Source organism: Manacus candei, unplaced genomic scaffold, assembly GCF_025592945.1.
Source record: "Manacus candei isolate 608988 ecotype Guabito, Panama unplaced genomic scaffold, ASM2559294v1 h1tg000099l, whole genome shotgun sequence".
NCBI classification, from domain to species: Eukaryota; Metazoa; Chordata; class Aves; order Passeriformes; family Pipridae; genus Manacus; species Manacus candei.
The window spans coordinates 27,511-43,899 of NW_026138147.1; the positions used below are offsets into that span (position 1 = coordinate 27,511).

General features: G+C 55.6%; 1 long non-coding RNA gene across 1 annotated transcript; it reads left to right on the forward strand.

The window, feature by feature from the left end:
- The first annotated feature begins 1,935 nt into the window (after positions 1–1,935).
- LOC127461316 (uncharacterized) lies at positions 1,936–3,171 on the forward strand. The gene is made up of 4 exons (XR_007900027.1): positions 1,936–1,969; positions 2,461–2,496; positions 2,626–2,661; positions 3,083–3,171. It is a non-coding gene; the product is annotated as an uncharacterized LOC127461316 (long non-coding RNA).
- The last annotated feature ends 13,218 nt before the right edge of the window (positions 3,172–16,389 follow it).

Here is a 16,389-nt window from a genome sequence, read left to right on the forward strand (position 1 = left end):
ACCCGATTGCCATCTAGGATGGCCCAGCTGGCTGGCAGGAGGAGAGCAGAGCTGTGGGTGTTGTGTGCCTGGAGCTCAGCAAGGCTTTGGGCGCTGCCCCCACCTCTGGGCTCCGGCCTGTCCTGAGGGCAGTAAGGGAGCCCCAGGGCTGTGGGGTGCCCCAGGACCTGCTCCTGCCCGTGCCCCCAGCTCTGCCCTGCTCTGCCAGGCCTGGGGGGAGCCCAGGTGTCCAGGCTGCCTTGACCTCCCCCATTCCCAGACTGCCCGGATCAGACAGGGCTGGAAAGCCCCGGGATTGCTGAATGGCTTCCTGCTGCCTCAGGCCATGGGCAAACAGGGCTTATCAGAGGTGCTGGGAGGGACAAACACCCCTCCTGCTGGCAGGGGAGCTCTGTTTGCCCAATTAGCTCCAAGTGGCTGCCTGGGGACAAGGGCCCCTTCACCCTGTCCCCCTGCATGGCCACATCCTGCCCAGGGCCAGCGCTGGCGTGGGCCCAGGGCCATGGACAGGCACCGTGTGGGGACAAGGGCCTGTGGGGAGCTGTGGCCAAGTCCCAGCCAGGGACAGAGCTGGACTTGGAGCCTTGTTGTGGTTGAAGTCCCTTGGAACCCCCCCCGTGTGGGGCAGCTCTGCAGAGCAGGACCCAGGTGATGTGGGTGGCCCCAGGTGTGACAAAGGGAGTGGCAGAGGAATCTTCCCCCCTGGGCTCTGCTCTGGGGCTGGAGACTGGACCCATTTGGGGCCTGCAGTGCTGGGAAATGGGGTGGGCTGGATCTGGGAACTGCCACACCCCAGCAATTCCCCAAGCCTCCCCCTTGTCTCCAGGTGCCCAACATTGCCCAGTGCTCCCCAGTGCCTCCAGTGCCTGGAGATCCCAGTCACGGGGCTGTTCCCACTGCCCAGGTCCCCCACTGTTCTCCCACCTAGGGATCCTTTCCTGGATCCTGGTCGGTGCCAGCCCTCTCCTTTCCCCATGGGGCTGGAGTGAGAAAACTAATCAGACACTTCAAGTCTGGGGCTGGGCTCAGCCCTGGGGTGTCCCAGAGGGAAAGCTGTGGGAAGGGATGGGCAGGAGGACATGGGAGGATGGATTGTGTTGTGTGGGATTGTCCCCACAGGGTATGCAGCTGCTTTCAGCTCCCTGCCCACCCCCCTGGCACCCCCAGGGGCCTGGGCCCTTCCAGGGGCAGCTGCCCCGTGCAGGAAGCTGGAGGGATGCCGGGGAAGGTGGCTGGATGGGTGCCGCAGGCGGGATGGACTCTGTGCCAGGGCTGGGCTTGTGGCCAGGGCTGGGGGTTGTGCCCAGCCGGGCTTTGCCCCGGGGGCTCTCGGGGAGGGGGCAGGGAGGAGTCCCGGCAGGGATAAATGTGCTCCTGCCCTTGTGCAGCCTCAGCCAGCGCTGCCCAGGCCCAGAGGAAGATGAAGGTCGCTGTGCTCAGCGTGGCCCTGCTCTTCACCATCCTGCTGAGCCCCCCAGCAGATGCCTGGATGGGTCCCCCTTCCCAGCAGGATCACTTCAGGGATGGGTTCAGGGATGGGCTCAGGGTCGGGTCTCGTCGCCCTGACTTCGGCTCTGGTGCAGGACTGGATCGTGGTGGTGAGCAGGAAAACGCTTGTCTTGGCATCTCCCTTTCACCATCCATGAGCATCTCCATGGTTCCTGCAGATTTTCCTTCTCATATGAGGGGGTGTCCATGGGCGGGGTGGGGTGGGGACACCTGTGTCCCCCCACAGGCCCACAATGGCCAATCCTGATCAACCCTTTGCTCTCTTTCCTCAGACCATCATCAACACAGGTTGGGGTTCCTGCACCCTGGTAAGTCCTGGAGTTGGGGGACATGCAGTGTGGGAACTGGGGGGCAGTTTGGTCCCCCCATCCCTTACTGAGACTGGGGACACCCCAGTGACCAGTGACCTCTCACTGTCTCTCCACAGGGAGGCATCATCAGGGGAGAGACGAATGGCCAGGTGGGTGCCAGGAGTTGTTCTGGGCCCAGACCCTCCTCTCTCATGGCCACGACCGTCCAAGGCAGCCCAGTGCACCCCAGTGTTTCCTGGGGAGGCCTCTTTCTCCGGGCCCCCACTGTAATCCCATCCATCCCAGTGCACCCCAGTATACACTCAGGACATCATTTCCCATCCATTTCCTCCCTGCTTTTCCCCCAGTCCTTTCCCTTTCCCATTGCCCGGGACAGTGGTGTCCCCAAATCCCCCTCCTTGACACCCCATCCAATTCCTCGATTTTTGTTCCCTGCCCCTTCTGCCTTCCCCTGCTACCCGTGTCCCCTCCACTGGAATTCCTTCCTCCTCACCTGCATCCCCCACAGTCCAGTCCCTTTGACACCCCTGTCCCCATCTGTCGGGGTCCCCAATTTCCCCCAGTTTAACGCCTTAGGATGCCCTCCAATCCCTTACTGGAATTAGGGGCAGCCCAGTGACACCTCACGGTCTCTCCACAGGGAGAGATCAAAGCCAGTCAAGCAAAGAGGTCTGAGGTGGGTATCCCAAGTTCTGCTGTTCCCAGACCCTCCCCTGTCATGGCCACAGGGCTCCAGGGCATCCCAGTGTGCCCCAGTATGCCCCAGTACACCCCAGTGTATCTCTAACCCTGCCTTTCTTCCCAGCCCCCCGTGGCTGACCAGGTGGAGCTGCCTGTCCAGGTGAGAAATAGTGGAGGGTCCTCTTCCCCACAAAGGGTCCTGGAGGGGGTCGTGGGGGATTCCTGAGCCCTGCAGGGTGGGCAGAGCTTGGGGAAAGCAGAGGGACACGAAGTGGGCTGTCCCTGATCCATGTCCAGGTGAGCTGGACAGAGCTGCCTCCAAGCATTTCCTTGCACTCAGGGGGCTCTGCAGACCCTCAGGGTCACCGTGAGGGCAGGGAGGGGCTCTGGGAGACTTCAGGGCATCCAGGGTGAGAGGCTCTGGGGCTCCATGGATCTTGGGAGCCAAGTCCTGTCCCGGGTATATCCAGGGTTCCAATTCCCTTCTTCTGCCCCAGGTCCCTGCAGAGAGAGGGTCAGGACAAGGCCCCTCTCATGTGCCGGTGGACACCGGGGGTCCCATTTTGGGCTCTGTCTTTCAGGACTGGAAGTGGTGGTGACACCCATGTCCTGTCTCCCTCCAGTGGCATGAGGAGATGATCATCTCTGGAGGACCCCCCTGATCCCCTGGCTGCCCTGGGAATTTCCTTGGAATGATCAATAAACCCCTGATGCAAAGCAAATGCTCTCTGTGTCCATTTGTGTCTTCCCACGTCCATGTGTGTGTCCCCATGTCCGTGTGTGTTCCCATGTCCATGTGTGTCCCCATGTCCATGTGTGTTCCCATGTCCATGTGTGTCCCCATGTCCATGTGTGTTCCCACGTCCATGTGTGTCCCCATGTCCATGTGTGTTCCCACGTCCATGTGTGTTCCCACGTCCATGTGTGTGTCCCATGTCCATGTGTGTCCCCATGTCCATGTGTGTTCCCATGTCCATGTGTGTCCCCATGTCCATGTGTGTTCCCACGTCCATGTGTGTCCCCATGTCCATGTGTGTGTCCCCATGTCCCTGTGTGTCCCCATGTCCCTGTGTGTCCCCATGTCCATGTGTGTTCCCACGTCCATGTGTGTGTTCCCACGTCCATGTGTGTCCCCATGTCCATGTGTGTGTTCCCACATCCATGTGTGTGTTCCCACGTCCATGTGTGTCCCCATGTCCATGTGTGTGTTCCCACATCCATGTGTGTCTTCCCACGTCCATGTGTGTGTTCCCACGTCCATGTGTGTTCCCATGTCCACGTGTGTCCCCATGTCCATGTGTGTTCCCATGTCCATGTGTGTTCCCACGTCCATGTGTGTGTTCCCACGTCCATGTGTGTGTTCCCATGTCCATGTGTGTGTTCCCACATCCATGTGTGTGTTCCCATGTCCCTGTGTGTCCCCATGTCCATCTGTGTCCCCGTGTCCCTGTCCCCTCCCCTCTCCAGCCCCTGCACACCCGGTGCCTCTCTGGTCGCACCCCCACCATGAGCAGAGCGGCTCAGGGGGCTCCTGGGGGTCTCTGCACACCAGATCCCCCTCACACTCTTAAGGGAACTTCCCAGGCTCACCATTCCCAAGACTCCCTGACTGTCACTCTCCCACCAGCCCAGACTGGCACTGCTGACCCTCAGGCCCCTTCCCAGCAGCAGCAGCTCCAGTGACCCAATGGATCCCCTGTGACTCCCCACACCCCCACTCTCACAGTCAGACCAGGTTTCCTCACTGCTTCCACCCCAGCTTTCCCATGGAAGAGTCTCTGATGTCTTAAAAACAGGAAAACAATTTATCCCTGGTGCAGGAACACAGAAACAGCCTGAGCTGGTGCCTCCAAGGAGGGATCTCCAACAAAGAACCCCATGGGCTTTTATTCCCTCACACTACAAGCTGTCATAGGCTTACGTGTTCTAAAAAACCAAGCAGGGAATTTTTCTTTCCCCTTCATCGCTGTAAAAGAAAGATGTTGAAGGAGGGAGGGGGAAGGTGTTTGCCCGGGGTCACTGAACCCCCAAAGGAACTAGCTAGCAGATCCACATTCCCAGCTGATGGCCCTCCGCAGACTGTGGGGAGGGGTGATGAGTTATTTTTTTTCTCTCCTCCTAAACAGGAGGCACTTTACTTGTGCCCTGACTCAGGCAAGGTGTGTAGGAGGGGTCCGAAGTTCACTTTGTTTCCGGCCTGGTCACCTGGCTGTTTTCTGGCCCCGGTTTGCCTGTGGCCTGTTCTGCCCCCAGCTCAGATCTGCTCTGATTTTATTGGAGTGACCTGACCCATCTGCAGGGGAACCTTTGGGGGAGGAGGTCGCCCTCTCCCTCCTCCACTCCCGTGTTGGCAGCAGCGTGTGTCCAGCGACGGAAGGGGGGAAATCCCAGCCAGGGCCAGCCGCAGGCAGGGTGAGTTTCGTAGGAACAGCCCTCCCTCTTTTTCCCCTTTTCCTTCCCCTTCTCGGAGGGGGGAAACCGCCATTTTCATCTTCTGACAGCGCCCCCTGCTGGTCAACACCAGCACTGCAGGCCCCGCCCCCTCCACAGATCCAACAGTGCCCCCTGCTGGCCAACACCAGCACTGCAGGCCCCGCCCCCAGGGATCCAACAGTGCCCCCTGCTGGCCAACACCAGCACTGCAGGCCCCGCCCCCAGAGATCCAACAGTGCCCCCTGCTGGCCAACACCAGCACTGCAGGCCCCGCCCCCAGAGATCCAACAGTGCCCCCTGCTGGCCAACACCAGCACTGCAGGCCCCGCCCCCCAGGGATCCAACAGTGCCCCCTGCTGGACAACACCAGCACTGCAGGCCCCGCCCCCTCCCGAGATCCAACAGCGCCCCCTGCTGGCCATGGTTAGAATTGCACCAAAAGGCAGAGATTATTGAACTGTTTACTTTTTGAGGGGGATTTTTGGGTACAGGATTATTGTTTTGTTGGTTTTCTGTTCTTTTGTTGTTCTGCCAACACACATATATCCTTTCAAAAAGGGCTGTTATTTTTTCTTTCTCCATACTTCCTCAACTGGAGCCTCTTAATTTTGGATTTACAATTGCTTAGAGGGAAGAACTTGGTTTTCCTTTTAACTCATCCTCCTTAGCAAAACACTTCAGTTTCATCAAACTGAGGCACAAGCATAAAAAGGTCTGCCTCTTCCTGCTGAGTCCTGGGCTCCTGCCCTGTCTCCAAGTGTCCTCTCCCTTGGCTGTAACAAGGCTGGCAGCTCAGGGCCTTTTGTCTGAGGCCACTTACCCAGAGCTCATCCCACAACTCCAACTGCAGCTGCTCCCTGAGCCACCTGCACCCACGGGATTCCTCAGCCCTGGGCACCACGAGGCCCCCACAGTGTCCCAGGGTCCCTTTGGTTCCATGAGCTCCCACAGTGTCACAGGGTTCCTTTGGTTCCCTGAGCCCCCACAGTGTCACAGGGTCCCTTTGGTTCCCTGAGCCCCCACAGTGTCACAGGGTCCCTTTGGTTCCATCAAGTTCTGGCACCAAAAACTGGGAAACAAACTCTCCAACCAGTTTTTTGGGTTAGAAAGCCCACATGACTTCATTCAGTGTGCTGGGTGCATGAAGATAGCTCCATAAAGCATGCACACCCACCAACCTCACAGACCACTTTATCACCATCAGCATGGCTGGGCTTCGCCAATGAAGATTTGGGAAGGGCTCTCCCCACATTTGCTACAAGCACCCCGGTGGCTAAAGAGGCCAATGCAAGATAGACAAGATGGGTTGCAAAAGGCACAGCAGAAAGACTCCTTGGATGGGATCGGCAAGACACGATTCTTTCTGCGCTGTCTTTTCTCTTCGATGGTGATCCTGCTGCGCTCTCAAAGGGAGCAGCAGCGTTATAGATGGGGTGTCTCCAGACCTCCTGATTGGAGGCCAGAGTAAAACACTTATGGAGATCAATGTGGTCAAGGCTGAGATGTTGCTTCAGGCAGTCCCTGTATCTCCTCTTCGGGGCTCCTCTCTTGCAGCAGCCGGTGGCAAGTTCACCATAAAGCAGGACCTTCGGGAGGCGGTGGTTGGTCCTTCATCCTGGAGACGTGCCCTGCCCAGCTCAGCTGTGTTCTCAGCAACATGGCCTCAATACTTGTGACTGCTGCTTGCTCAAGAACAGACGTATTGGTCACATCATCTGACCAGGGGATGTTTAGGATTGTGCGGAGACAGCGTTGATGGAAGCGTTCGAGGAGACGCAGGTGGTGGCGGTGGATGACCCACGGTTCGGACCCATATGAGAGAGTAGACAGCACAATGGCTCTGTAAACACTGATCTTGGTACTTTTCTTCAGGTGTTTATTTTCCCAGACTCTTTGATGGAGCCTTCCGAAAGCTCTCGATGCCTTTGCTAACCTGTTGTCTGTCTCTCCGTCAATCTCACCGCCCGAGGAGATGAGGCCACCCAGGTAATTAAACTGCTGGACTGATTTGAGCTCTGATTGGCCAATGGTGATGTGGGGGTGATGGAAGCCTTCCTGAGGTGCAGGTTGATAGAGAACTTGTGTCCTCTTCAAGCTGACGCCCAGCCCAAAGAGCTCAGCAGCCTCAGCACAGCAGGATGTTAAACGCTGCAGAGCTGTCACTGTGTGAGCCACGAGGGCGTCGTCGTCAGCGTAAAGCAGCTCCTGGACAAGATGGTTTAAGGTCTTAGTGTGGGCCTTCAGTCGCCTTAGGTTGAAAAGGCTTCCAGGGTTACGATATCAAACGTAGATACCATCCTGATCATCGAGGTCTGCCGTGGCTCTTTGGAGCATCCTGCTGAAGAAGATTGTGAATAGGGTTGGTGCAAGAACGCAGCCTTGTTTCACACCATTGGATATTAGAAAGGGCTCAGAAAGTGCATTGCCATATCTGACTTGGCCGTGCTGATCCTCGTGGAGTAGATGATTATTTTAAGGAACTTAGGGGGACAACCTAAACGTTCCAAAATCTGCCACAGACCTTTTCTGCTCACAGGATCGAAAGCCCTGGTGAGCTCAACAAAGGTTCCATGGAGACCTTTGTTCTGTTCCCTGCACTTCTCTTGCAGTTGTCTGAGAACAAACCCCATGTCTGTGGTCCCCCTGTTGGCTCTGAAATCACATTGGCTTTCAGGAAGAAGTTCTTCTGCTCTAGCGGGTATCAGTCTGTTCAAGAGCCGTTAAACCACTCTGGGACTACAGTTCCCATCGTGCCCCGCGGCACGAGCCAATCACAGCCGCGCCTGCACTTCCCATGATGCTCCGCGGCCCGTACAGACCCGTTATCGGCGCCGTCCGGGATCCCTGAGAGCCCCCTCACACCCCGATGGGTCTCCTGACCCCTGCTTGGGACCCCCAGCAACGCGCCCAGCCCTGACCCCCAGCCCGGGGAAGGCAGATCCTGTCCCTCACGCCTTGCTCAGGGCTCTGCCAGGGCACTGGGATGGGGGTGACGCTGAGGGAAGGACAAGGGGGTGACAGAGCCCCGAGAAAGTCAAGGCAGGGACTGCAACTCCCGTCATGCTCCGCGCCCCATTGAGCCCCGTTACAGCTGTGTTTGCAGACCCCCAAGTGCCTCCCACAGGCTCCCCGACCCCTGAGGTGCCCTCAAGTGCGCCCCGAGAACCCCAAAGTGGCCCCTCGGACCCATAAATGGCCCCTCGGACCCCGAAGTGCCCCTTAGAGCCACTTCTGGGACTTCAGCTCCCGTCATGCCCTGCGGCCCCATAGAGCCCATTGTACCCGTGCCTACAACTCCCGTCATGCCCCGCACCCAGAGCCCCGATAAATGCCCCCAGTTCCTCCAAGTGTCCCCAGACCCCCAAGTGCCCTCAAATTCCCTCCCCCGACCTCCAAGTGCCCCCCTGGACGCCCAAGTGTCCCAAAATGCTTCCCGGACCCCAAACTGACCCACAAGTACCCCCCAGGATCCCCAAGTGCCCCCCCAGTGCCAACTCTTTATTTGTGTTCCTGTTCGTCTAAAACGTTTCTCGCACGGGTTTGCCCTGGGGGAGCTGAACCCCATTGGTGGCAGCGGGGATTGGCTCACAGCTGAGGAGTGTCTGTTACCAAAGGTGAAACTTGGGGCTTTCAGATTGCTGCAAAGAAAGAAGGAAAACCCCTCTGTGCTGTGTGCAGCCGGTTCTGTGAGCAGAGCAGGACCCAGGAGACTGATGAGAGACATGATGGGGTTGGGGAGATGTGGAGCAAGGTTGTCCACACTGTGTCAGACCTCAAGGGACAGTTCTCCAAATAGTCCAGACCTCCTTAGGAGAGACTCTGGATCAAGATCAGTTCGAGAACGCTGCAATCATTTCTTCTCCAAAGAGAAAAGTAATAAAGTACACCCTTTAAAGTAGGAATGCATATTTGTTAGAAGCTCTTTGAACTTTCTCCATAACTACATAGGCAACCTCCTTAAGTAACCCTCCTAGATTAGAGGACAATCACAGAAGTTCCATGGTTTATTAGGACCTGGTTTATCTCAATGAGCCCCGTGGTGTACTTGGTGCTGAGCCTTTGAACCTCAGGGACTGAGAGGAGATTGCACAAACCTTTCATGGGTCAAAGAGAAACTGAAAGTATCTCAGAGCATTAATGGGTGCAACTGAGGACCATTCCCAAAACAGGCTCCTCATGGACCCCCTTGGAGGAGATAACTGGGGGCCACGATTGCACAAACCTCTCAGTATCAAAAGCAAAACCCAAAGTCCCCCTAAAAACTGAACTCCTTGAAAGAATTAATGAGCCCCAGTGAGTGTCACTACTGACACAGGCTCTCAGGGGACTGGTTAAAGCAGATAATTGCAGATGATTGCACAAACCTCTCAGAGACTCAGTGTGGAAAGGAAAATGAAAAGTACTTTGAAAATCCTGCGGTCTCTTGAAGCATCAAGGAGTCCCCCAGGGCCATTCCTGACAAAGCCTCCCCAGGGACTCTCCAGCAGATCCTTGGAGGCCGTGAGTGCAGGGAGGCAAAGGCTCTGGGCAGCAGCTCAGGTGCTGAGCACAGCCTGGCTCGGCTGGAGGCAGCAGAAAGGTCCAGCCCTGATCCCCAGCCCGGGGAAGGCAGATCCTGTCCCTCTCACCTTGCTCAGGGCTCTGCCAGGGCACTGGGATGGGGGTGACGCTGAGGGAAGGACAAGGGGGTGACAGTGCCCAGCCTTGCCGGGCTGTGCCAGGAGGCCACGAGGCCCCAGGGCCTCAGCACAACGTGTGTCCTCCCAGCCCGTGGTGGCACAGACCAGGCTGTGCCCGAGGGGACAAAGTCTTGGGACCTCTTGGAGTTCTGGCCCCGTCACTTGATGTCCCTCTGTGAAGGAACAAACCACCTCTCAGAGGTGGCTGACAGACCAGTGCTGGGAACAGTGGTTTCCAGGGCCTGGTGGGTGACAATGGCCCTGGGGCACCTTGAGCAGGGGGTCCAGAAAACCAGGCCACAGATCAGGCCCTCCAGGATTATACCTGGAGGCCTGGCTGTGGACGGTGCCATGGGCCCCCTTCCTGCAGCCTCACTCTGTAGCTCTTTGTCCTGGTTTAAGCCCCCCTGGCAACTATTCACCACCCAGCCCTTCGCTCACAGCCCCCCCACCCCCGGTGGGGTGGGGAGAGGAATCAAGGGAAAAACTTGCAGGTGGAGATAAGAACAGTTTAATAATTGAGAACAAAGTAAAATATAATAATATAGTGAATAATCAGAGTAATGATGATTAAATGGAAAGGAAAAAAGTACCAAACAATGCACAATGCAATTGTTCACCACCCCCTGACTGATGCCAGGCCCCCTTCCCAAGCCCAGATCAGCCCCCCATCCCAGGTAACTGCCCCAGTTCATATACTGGGCATGATGTTTAATGGTGTGGAATATTCCTTTGGCCATTTCAGGTCACCTGTCCTGGCTCTGCTGCCTCCCAGCTTTTTTCTTTTGGGAACCTTCTCACTGGCAGAGCAGGGGACATAAAACAAAACCAAAACCAAATTCCTTGACTTAGGATTATCACGACTCAGTAAAACCCCAAACATGAGTGTGTTATCAACAATATTCTCATTCCAAATCCAACAACTGGCACTGTAATGGCTACTGAGACTAAATTAACTCCTTCCCAGCTGAAAACAGGACAATATCCACCCCTTACCCCATACCAATGATGTCATGCCAATTCTCACACTTCCCAACTCCCCATCACATTTCCTATTTATCTATTTGGTAGATATAAATACAGACATCATTCCCATAGTGTGTGGAACACCTCTGTCAAATGGTCATAAAATGTCCACAAGAATTGTTTGTTGAATTCATTCAGTCCATGACTTTGGCCTCCATCCCTGGGAACAGGAAAGCTGTGTGGGAGGTGTTGGATTGTTGCGTGTGGCACATTGGAGTCAGTTCTGACTCCACTGTTCAATTGTTGTTCAGTTTGATCAAAGTTCCTCCTTCCTTCCGAGGGAAGTCAAGGCTCAGATCCCCGGAACACTTGTGGTTGAGGTCGATGCTGGGAGGTGCTCAGGTGATGCACACGTAGCCACCACAGAAGTGTTGGTTAGTTCTTAACATCAGATTTAATTCATTGGCTATTTTCACCCCAAATCAAATCCCCTTAAGGCACACACAGGAATTCCCATTCTCCCACATCAGCCACCAAGTGCACTCGTGTCCTTGAGCAACATCAATCCCACGGGTGGGTTTGCCTTTGCCTGAGGCAGGAATAACCCAGACTGTTCTCCTGGAGCGGGTCGACCCTGGCCGGATGCCAGGTACCCACTAAAGCCACTCTCTCACTCTCCCTCTGCAACTGGACAGAGGAGAGGAAAACACAGCCAAGGATTCATGAGCTGAGATAAGAGCTGGGAGAGGTCAGTTGCTGATTACCTGCAATGGGCAGAACAGACTCAAAGTGAGGATATTACTTCAATTTATTGCTAACAGGATAAGAGCCAAAGAGTGAGAAATAAAACAGTCTTAAAAACACCTTCCCCCCACCCCTCCTTCCCTCCATGTTCTCTCTCCTCCCTCCCAGCAGTGCAGGGGGACGGGAATGGGGGTCACGGTCAGTTGTTGTTTCTGCTGCCGCTCAGAGAGAGGAGTTGGAGTCCTTCCCCTGCTGCCCTGGGGTCCCTCCCACGGGAGACAGTCCTTGATGGACCTCTCCAGCGTGAGTCCACCCCTCGGGCAGCAGCTCTTCCCAACCTGCTGTCCCGTGGGTCACTCCTCCATGGGGTCAGTCCCTCATGGATGAGCTGCCCCGGCGTGGGTCCCCCACAGGGGCCACGAGTCCTACCCAGGAAAAACCTGCTCCAGCCTGGGCTTCCCTCTCCACGGGCTGTAGGTCCCTGCCAGGACCCTGCTCCATCCTGGGCCTGCCACGGGGTCACAGCCTGCTTTGGGCATCCACCTGCTCTGGAGTGGGCTTCTCCAGGGGCTGCAGGGGGGTCTCTGCACCTGATGCTCCCCCAGGGGATGGAGGGGGGTCTCTGCACCCCAATTCTCCCCATGAGCTGCAGGGGGGTCTCTGCACCCCAATTCTTCCCCAGGGGCTGCAGGGGGGTCTCTGCACCCCAATTCTCCCCCATGAGCTGCAGGGGGGTCTCTGCACCCTGATGCTCCCCCATGGGCACAGGGGCACAGCTGCCCCACCCTGCTCTGCCCCACGGGCTGCAGGGCCTCAGCTCCAGCACCTGGAGCTCCTCCTGCCCCTCCTGCCCTGACCTTGGGGTCTACTTTGTTGTTCCCATGTTCTCACTCTGCTCTTCCCTGGCTGGAATTCTTTCTGTCCCACAGCCTTCTGTTCTTAAATATGTTATCCCAGGGGTGTTACTGTCACTCCTGATTGGCTTGGTCTCGGCCAGCAGCAGGGAGTCCGTCCTGGAGCCAGCTGGTGTTGGTTCCACAGGACAGGGGAAGCTTCTGGCAGCTTCTAAGAGAAGCCACCCCTGTAACCCCCCCCAGTGCTACCAAACCCAGCCACAGAAACCCACCACATTTCCCCAGCATGTTTTTCATGTGCACTGCAGGAACTTTGTCCCCTTCCACAGCACGTAAATATGCTGACTGGGCAGGGCCAGCCCGACTGGCAGATCCTCTGCTGTTGAGGAACCTTTGGTAAATGTGTAACCCCGTGTTTGCAGCCCCACCAGCCTTTGCCCTCAGTGTCCTCTTCACCTGTCCCTTGCATCCTGGGATCTCCCCAGAGGCTGGTGCATGACAGGGGATGTGATTCACCCGCTCAGGGCCAGGTTCTTTGGCCCAAGTGTCTCTGAGGCTGGTTCAGAAATGAGTTCCACTGTCTGATTCAGTTCTTTCAGGGGTTTCATGTCACCATTAAAACTTGCTTCTCCAGGCCCAGGACAGTGTTCCAGGCAGTGCCTTGGGACACAGGAGATGTTTCCAGCCATCCAGTGTTGGTTCCCCCATTGCAAGCACATGGCATTGCTGAGGGGTTTGGGGCAGTGGGATACAGACAATCTGCCAGGCCTCCCCATACTTATATTTCAGCCATTGTGAGCAAAACCCTCTCTAAACAGGTTTTTTGGATGTCCAAACACTCCTCAGTTTGATATTTCTGAGTCTAAATCTTCACAAAACGAGTGTTTCTCAGCCCTAAAGCTCCCTAAAGCAGTTTTTTAGACCCCAAAATATCCCTAAATGGGTGTTTCTGAGCCAAAACTCTCCCTAAATTGTTCTTTCTCGGCTCAAAACATCTATAAATTGTTTTATTGTTTGGTTTGGGGGTTGTTTTTTCTTCAGTCCAAAGCTTGCTTAATTGGTGTTTCTGAGACTCAGAGCTCTCTAAATGTGAATTTCTGAGCCCAAAAGCTCCTGAAATTGGTATTCTGGAGCCCCAAGGCCCCCCAGATTGCTCTTTCTCAGCCTCAGATCTCCTGAAATCGCTGTTATTACCCCAAACCTCCAAAAGAGGAGTGTCTAAGCCACGAAGTTCCTGAAATTGGGGTTCCAGAGCCCCGAACCCCCTAACTCGTGCCACACGCCCCATTTGCCATCAGACCATGGGGTTGGCTCCCAGTGCTCCCAGTTCCCTCCCAGTGCCATTCCTGGTGCCCCGGGAGGCCCCAGGAGCAGGCAGGGGCCACTGGCTGTGCCCCCTCGCCCCAGCAGGGACCCCGGGGCTCTGCTGTTCCTCTCCCGCCCCAGGAGCCGCCCCCTGCTCGGAGCATTTTCGCTTTTGGTTTCCAGGGATTTCCGAGAAACTGGTGTACACCCGAGAACTGAGGTGCCAGGGGATAAAGGGCAGGGGTAGGTCCTGCAGGAGTGGGGTAGGGCAGGAGGAATATAAGCGTCAGGAGCCCCGCGGTGCTCCCTGCGGAGCCGCTTCGTCCCGACCTTCTTCCAGGTAAGTGCAGCCCCTCACTCCCACCCTTCCCCCCGTGGGGCTACTTCTGCTCCCGAAATTAGTGTTTCTGAGCCCAAAAGCTTCCCAAATCGCTGGTTTGGAGCTCCAAAGCTGCCTAAATGGGGGCTACTGAGCCCAAAATCTGCTTCACTTGGTCTTTTGGAGCCCAAAGGCTCTTTCATTCGCTCTTTCTGAGCTGAAAATATCCCCAAATCGCTCTCCCTGACCCAAAGCTCCTGATACCAGGATACTGGTACTCAGGTTTTCTGAGCCTCAAGCTCCCCAAATTGGGGTTTCTTAGGCCCAAGGTTCACTAAATTGGTGGTTTGGAGCACCAGGGCTCCCTAAATCCCTCTTTCTGAACCTACATGCTACGTGAATTGCTGCTTCAGGCCCCAAAAGATCCATAAATATTTGTTTCTGAGACCAAGAGTTCCCTAAATTGGAATTGGGTGAGCTCAAAAGCTCCCTAAATGAGACTTTCTGAGGCCAAAAGTTCCCTAAATGAGTGGTTTTGAGCCAAATGCTCCCGAAATTGGTGTTTTTCAACCCCAAATCTCCCTAAATCAGTGTTTGAGACACCAAAATCTCCCTAAATGGATGGTTCTGAGCCCCGAAGCTCCCTAAATCACTGCTTCTGAGATCAAAAGCTCCCAAACTTGCAGTATCTGAGACCAAAAGCTCCTGAGGGGTGGGGTTCTGAGCCCCTAAAAAAGCAGAAGTTGCTGGTTTTGAGCCCAGAAGTTCCCTACACCTTTTTTTCTGAGCCTCAAAGATCCCAAAATGGGTATTTCTGAATGCAGGAGCTCCCTAAATCGCTGTCACTCAGCCCAAAAGCTCCCCAGATGGGTGTGTAGTGAGTTGACTCTGACTGGGTGCCAGGCACCCACCAAAGCCACTTTATCACTGCCCTCCACACCTGGACAGGGGAGAGAAAATACAGCAAAAGCTTCATGGGTTGAGATAAGGACAGGGAGAGATCCCTCTCTGATTACACCATGGGCAAACCAGACTGGAATTGTGGAAATTAATTGAATTTATTACCAACAAAATCAGAGCAGGATAATGAGAGGTAAAAGAAATCTTACAAAAATCTTCCCCCCAAGCCCCCTCCATCCCAGACCCTCCCTCCTCCTCCTCAGTGGTTCAGGGAGACTGGAATGTAATCCCAAACATCACAGGCTGATCCTGCTGCTGCTCAGAGAGGAGTCAAAGTCCCTTCCCTGCTCCAAGGTGGGTCCCCCACAGGGCCACAGGTCTTTCCAGGAAAACCTCTTCCAGCGTGGGCTCCTCTCTCCAGGGATCCCCAGGCCCCTGCAGGGACTCTGCTCCAACACAGGCTTCCCACAGGACCACATCCTCCTTTTGGGGCATCCCCTGCTCTGGCGTGGGCTCCTCCTTGGGCTGCAGGGGAATCTCAGCCCTGGTGCCTGGAGCACCTCCTGCCCCTCCTTCTGCACTGCCCTGGGGGTCTGCAGAGCTGTTCCTCTGTTCTCACTCTGCTCTCCTCTGGCTCTAATTCCTTCTGCACCACAGATGGAGCCACTGGAATTGGCGGTGCCGGACATGGGGAAGCTTCTGGCAGCTGCTCACAGAACCCACCCCTGGAGCCCCCCCGCTACCAAAACCTGGCCACATGAACCCAATAGAGGGGGTTTTGGAGCCCCAAAGCTCCCTGAATTGGTCCTTCTGGTCCAGATGCTCCCAAAATCAATGCTTTGAACAGCAAAAGCTCGTTAAATCACTGGCTCTGACCCTAAAAGCTCCCTAAATGTGTGTTTCCCAGGCCCAAAGCTTCCTAAATCAGGGTTCCTGAACAAGACCCTCTCTAAACAAGTTTTTTTGGAAGCCCAAAAATTCTTTGAATGGATATTCCTGAGCCCAGAATCTCCCAAAAGAGTGTTTCTCAGCTCCAAAGCTCCCTAAATTGGTGTTCTGGACCAAAAAATGTTTCTAAATGGGGGTTTCTGAGCCTAAATACTCCCTACATTGCTCATTCTGAGCATAAAAGATCCCTCAATGGGTGCTTTTTAGGCCCAGAAGCTCCTGAAATCAGTGTTCCGGAGCCCCAAAGTCCCTCAAATCAGTTTCTCAGCCCCAAAGCCCCCTAAATCATTCTTTCTGAGCCCCAGAGCTCCCCAAATTTGTCTTTCTGAGCCTTGCAGCTCCCAAAATTAATGTTCCAGAGCCTTGAATCCCCTTAACTTAAGCCACATGGCCTGTTTGCCATCAGATCATGGGATTCAGGGGCTAAAAATTCCAGTGCAGCCCCAGAGCTCCCAGTATCGCTCACTGGTCCCCCCCAGCGCTCTCATTTCCCCCCCAGTGCTCCCAGTATGGCTCTCTGGCTCCCCCCAGTGCTCCCAGTATCACACACCAACCCTCCTCTTTCCACTCCCAAGTCTCCTCTGGAGCACCATAGGGGAGTTTCCCACACCAGGGCCTGGATTTTGGAGCTCATCTCTAAGGGGGTGGGGGCAGGAGAAGACCCTGCCCAGCCCTTTGAGCTCTCAGCTCTGGAGCTTCGTGGTTTTCCTGCAGCTCTTCCCATTTTTCTCTTCTCCAGG